Here is a 5,855-nt window from a genome sequence, read left to right as displayed (position 1 = left end):
CGTGAGTGCCTGCCCGGTCTGGGCTCTGCCCCCGAGCCCTGGTCCTCCAGCCGAGTGAGCGGCAGAGGCATCGCTGCTCACCTGCCTCCGCTCCTTCTCTCTTGCCCAGTGGAGGACATTCAGCTCCGGGAGCCTGGAGAGGCTGATGGAGGGCCAGGCCGAGGTGAGAAGGGCTGCCTTTCACCCGCCTCTGGCTGTGCCGGCACGTGCGGCCAGTGGGGTGAGGGATGGAGGGAAGGGTGGTGCCACTCGGGGAGCGGAGAGGGTTGGGGAGCCACCGGGAATGTCGGCACATCCTCGACGGCGGTGCTGGGGGGAAACCTGCCCCGCGGGGCAGAGAGCCCAGGAGGGCAGAGGGTCCCGGCTCTGCCGCGCTCAGGCTGCCGGTGCCGGCTGGCAGCTCGCCGGCGGCCCTTTGCGCTGCGGGGCTGCTCTCTGAGCGCAGCCTGGTTCTTGCAGGCTGGTCCCAAGCAAGGGCCTCCGACGGTCCCGCCGAGCAACGGAGGGGGACTTTGCCACGCACCGGGTGAGTTTCGGGAAGAACGGTAAGCTCCTGCAAGCGCTGGAGCTGTGCTCACTTGTCCCTCGAGTGTCGCCATGCAGGTTGGGCAGCCCGAGGCAGGACGTCACCTCCAGGAGGAAGGACACCCGCTGGGCAGCGGCCACTGGACGTGGTTCTGCGGGGACACGGAGCCTCTGCTGCTGCCCACAGCTTGGAGGAGGACAGGGCGAGGGCTGGGCCAGGCTCTCCTCTCCTGGTGGCGAGCCGGCTCTCAGGAGCCTCCCAACTGGAGCTGCTGAGCCGGAGCTCAGAGTTCCAGCTGCTGGCTCCCTGCCCGTCCTGCTGCACCGCTCAGCACCACGCTGCGGGCAGGGCAGGCCCCGGGAGCGCTGGCCTGGCGGTCTCTGTTGACAGGCTCTTACTCTGCTTTCCTTTGCAGCAGGAGGGAGCAGCAGCAGGAGGAGGAAGAGGAGGGGGCTGCCCTGGCCCTTTGCTCATCGGAGGACCCCGGCCACTGCCCAGGCGCCAGGGCAGGCGGGCTCCGGCTGCAGCAGGGCGCTCTTTGGCCAGCCCCTGGCAGCCGTCTGCGGGGAGGACGGCTCCCTGCCCCGGCCCATCCAGGTAAGCCAGGCTGGCCGGGGGGGTCCCCAGCCCTCCAGATGCTCCGTAGAGGCGGTGGGAGCCCTCCCTCCGGCTGCTGCACAGGGGACACGGGCGTCCCCAGGAGCTCCGGGGATGGCGGCTTGGGCTCTTCACCCCCAGCAAGGAGCCCGCTCTGGGGCAGTGCTCTGGCCACCGCTGTCGGAAGGCAGCTCCTCAGCCAAGCAACTGTCCTCCTGCCTCTCCTGCAGGAGCTGCTGGCTGTCCTGCACCGGGAAGGACCGTCGACGGAGGGGATATTCCGAAAAGCCGCCAGCGGGACGGAACTTCGGGAGCTGCGGGAGGCCCTGGACCGCGACGCCAATGTTGACCTGGGAAGCCAGCCTGCACTCCTGCTGGCCGCCGTCTTGAAGGTGAGCGCTGCTGACCTGCGGCTGGAGGAGCTCCTGGCCGGCCTGGAAACTTCAAAGGCTCACCCGGAGCCCTTGGCATTGCAGGACTTCCTCCGAAGCATCCCCGACAAGCTGCTGGTGACCCACCTCTACGAGGACTGGGTGGCAGCCATGGAGAGGACCAGCAAGGAGGAGAAGGTCTCCGAGCTGAAAGCGTAAGTGCGGGCAGCAGCCTGCCTGTTGAGCAGGAGCCCTGACCGCTGGCTGAGAGCACCTGGAAAGCTGCGCAACTCAGCCGCTGGCTCCCCCCTGCCTTGGACAACAGGCCTGGGCAAAATCTGCTTTGTCAACCTGGTGTCCCTGTTCCCTCAGGGTGGCCGAGAAGTTGCCTGCAGCCAACCTCTTCCTCCTCAAGCGGCTGCTGTCCCTCCTCCAGCACATCGGCCACAACGCAGCCACCAGCAGGATGAGCTGCAGCAACCTGGCCATCTGCCTTGGGCCAAACCTGCTGAGCCCACCCAACGAGGACCTGCTCCCGCTCCAGGCCATGCTGGAGGTGACCGAGAAGGTGCGCTGTGTTGGCAAGCCGGCTGCAGCCTTGCCGGCCCATCCGAGCTTGGCTGCTCAGAGGTCCCTGGCTGCCTCCTCCCTTGAGCAAATGCCGGTGGGGTGGCTGCCCGCAAAGGCAGCCCCACAGCCACAGCTGTCTGTGCAGAGGCAAGGGTCGGGAGTGGGAAAGGCTGCTTGGTACAACTTCAGGCAGCTGGGTTGAGACCAAGGGTTTGATGTGTGCAGGTGAACACGCTGGTGCTGTTTATGATTGAAAATTGCGGCGACATCGTTGGGGAGGAGGTGGCTGGCCGCTCCTGTCCATCAGCTGGGGAGTCGCCAGCCCCCACGGACGGAGCCAGAGGTATGAGGAGGAACTGAGGGCTGTCCCAGGCTGGGGCTCTGGATACCAGAAACCTCAACGTCAAGAAGAAAACCGGCGTAGGGCTTGGGGTGGGTTTTGCTTTAGGTGTGCCTTACTTCCAAAGGCTTCATTGCTGCACATGGTTTTGCTTTCTAGACCTGCGTTTGGAAGAGCAAAGTGGCCCTGCAGGCAGAGGAGACCAGGGCCACCAGGCAGAAGCCATTCTGCATGCATCCCCCTCTCTGGACGTCCTCAAAGGAGCTGGGGGAGACATGGTGGCGGAGTCCAAAACGACAGAGGTATGTCAGCTCTGCTCCACAAGCACCGTGACAGCGTCTCTCGGGTAGGAGGGTAGTTTCTGAGGAGGCCAAGTAGCTGCTGGGCCTCCTCCGGCCAGCCGATGGCTTGTGCGTTTGGGGTTCCTCCTCCTCCCCCACGGAATCATACATTGTACGGAAAACTGGAAAGGTCCTTTCTCAAATGCATTAGGCATGTGCTTAATCCAACCAAATACCTACAAAAAGACAGCGGGGAGTAGCTGTCAACTTGAGAGGGCTTTTGCTCAGATCCTACTTCATCACAGTTTCATCAAGTCTGTTTTGGGGTGGGTGGACTGTGCAAAATGTGGACGATGCGAAGCAGCATCTTCCCCGGAGAGCTAAGGTGGCAATTTGGCAAGCAGTCCCTTACTACTCCAGGCCGTCCCTTGCCACCCCTTAACTCCAACAATTCTGGTTTAGGCACCTCCAGCTTTGCCTCCAGCCACCCTCAAGAGCACAGCAGAGCCCCTGCCACGCCCGCAACAACTGGGCAGCGTTTCAGAGGAAAGAAGGTAAAACGAGTCACTTTGGGTTAAAATCAGAACTGTCTCCGCTGGATCGTGGCCTTACCTATCTAAGCACACTGTGGGATGGAAAGGTTTGCAGGCTCTCCTCGGGACAAGGAAAAGAGAAGAAACCGAAGGAGGAAACAGGCCTGGGGAGATGAAAGCTGTGCAGAAAAAAAGAGGAGGAAGAGAGAAAACGTATTGGGGGATCGCAAACGGAAAAGATGCAGGAAGGTCCGGCAGGTCGAGAAGCCCAGGTGCGTACCAGGCTCTGCTGCTGCGCAGGGTCTGGCAAGAACCCCGTGGCCGCTCCCCAGGGGCTCCCCAGCGAGCCCTGCTGCGTGGCACAGGGGCCCTGTGCATCTCTGCGCGCGCACAGCTCTCTAAGGGCATTCCCCGTGGGGATAAGGCACCAGAGCCCTCCCCTCGGCAATGCCAGCCATAGCTCGCTCTCTTCTGGGCTATGAGCAATTCCTCGTCAACGGTGTTCCCCAAAGAGAGGGCAACCAAACCCTGCCTCTTCCTGCCGCTGTGCATTCAGCAGTGCTCTCTGACTCTGTCCTTGTAGGTGCCGTTTTCCTGTTACCGGCTGAACCCCTGTGAGTCCTGGGCCCACCCCCCACCGCAGTTGATGTTCTCAATAAAACGATATTTTCTCTATTCTGAGTGTGTCCGCCGTCGGCTGTTCTGGAGCGGGGAGCTGCTGTTTGGGGAGGAGTTTGGGATCGTGCCTTGTCCCAGCATCCTTGCCGGCGGGCATGAGGGCTGAGTTCAGGTGCTTTAGGAGTGAAAGCAAGGCACAGAGTTGCACAGGAGGGTGGAGGTTGGAAGGGACCCATGGAGCTGCAACTGGTCACCCAGCTCCTGCTCAGATTTTGGCTAATACTCATCTTGTGCTAAGGCCTGCCGTATGCTTGGAGCCATGCCATTATCTCAGGTAGAGGGCAACATGTAGGTACAGCAGGTTGGCCAAGAAGGGCTAAAGCTCCTTATGCAGCCATGGTCACCTGCAGCTTGTTGTCCCCTGTGGCTGTCATCCTTGCATACCGATTGTCTGGTAGTTTCTTCAGAACCCCCTCGCTCACACCGATGGTATAAACCAAACTTCCACACTGGGCACTGTAACTACTCCTCTCAAATGATGCACCTCTTATTGATCACAGAGAGCAACAACAGGAAGGTTTGATTCAGTTTGCACAGAATAACTGAACTAAATATTCTGCTGTCTATGGAAATGCAATTTTAAAAAGGGGCTTAAAAAACCCAAGCTCTTTGGAACTGCACTAGGTTCTTTCCCCTTGACAGGAACAGCAATGCTCCACACTTGAAGTGAACCACTGACAGGGTGCATTTTCATGTTAATTGTCGCAGACACTGGCAATAGGAAACAAAGCACTGTAAATATCACTCCTTTCCTGCCTTTAGGAACTTAACAGTGATAGTCAGACATGGCAAGGGGAAAAAAGTATGTAGCAGAAACAGAGCTATGAGGGTGCTGAGGGCTGGGGACCTCAAAAGTCTAGGCTTGTGCTTTTGCACATCCACTCAAGCTAGTGCTGGCTGAATACAAAACACAGGTGCTGTGATTCTCTGGCATTCCCTGCCCATTGTGCATTTTGTATGAGGGGCTTTGAAAACAAGAATTAAGGGAGAGAGTCTCTGGCATGAAGGTGGAGAATTGATGTATGAATACAGCTTTCCCTTGAGAAAGAAAAAATGACTGTTGCCCATGACAAGCAATCAGAAGGATGCATCTGGTACACTATTAGGAGACGGGTACATGGGATAAAATGAGACTAGATATATGTGAGACTTTGAATAAGATGGAGAATCCAGTGACGGGTGGAGCAGTTGCAGAGGGAGACCTTCATAGCAGCATTTTGCACAATATTACATGTGAAGACAAGGAGAAAGGGGGGGGCAGGGTTGATTTTCTTCCATGGTTTTGGGGTTCTTTTTGGTCTTTGCATCTGGGGGTCTGTTGAAACCTCTGTGTCTGAACATGGAGAGATTTTCGTTGAAATGCTGTATACCTTTGAGGGCAACCCAAAGCATAGCCTTATACTTACATATCTGGTACAAAGCATAGAAATAACAGACTTTGAGAATGGCCATAGTAACCAGACAAGATACAAAGAGTTTCTAAATCCCAGTAGCCCAATGGATAATAACGCTGGAGGCAGGTTCATGCTGTAATTTGTATTCAAAGCCTGAATACTACAGAGAGACCATTTCTTGTACCTGGAATTCAGAACAGACCCACTATGAAGATACAGCTGGAAGTTAACAAATAGGTGTGATCTCTTATCACCTTAATATCTGAGATGAGTCAGTTTGAGTTTTCATTTTCTCCAAATAATATACAGCAATCTACGGGAGGAAGTGAAAACTGCAAAAATGAGTAAGGAAAGATTGTTTGCTCTTTCTTATACACGGGAATTAGCAGGCAACACATGAAATTATTAATCACAATAAAGGAAAAGAAGAACATCTGCACACAATACGTAATTAAATTGTGCACCTCCTTGCCACAGGATGTTTTGGATAGCACAAGTATGAATGGGTTGAAGAAGCAATTAGACAGAATCAGGGAAGGAAGGTCTCTCGTGGGCCATTAAGCTC

The sequence above is a fragment of the Haliaeetus albicilla genome, unplaced genomic scaffold (assembly GCF_947461875.1).
Source record: "Haliaeetus albicilla unplaced genomic scaffold, bHalAlb1.1 scaffold_142, whole genome shotgun sequence".
In the NCBI taxonomy this organism is placed as follows: domain Eukaryota; kingdom Metazoa; phylum Chordata; class Aves; order Accipitriformes; family Accipitridae; genus Haliaeetus; species Haliaeetus albicilla.
Note: the sequence above shows the minus strand (reverse complement) of the source record.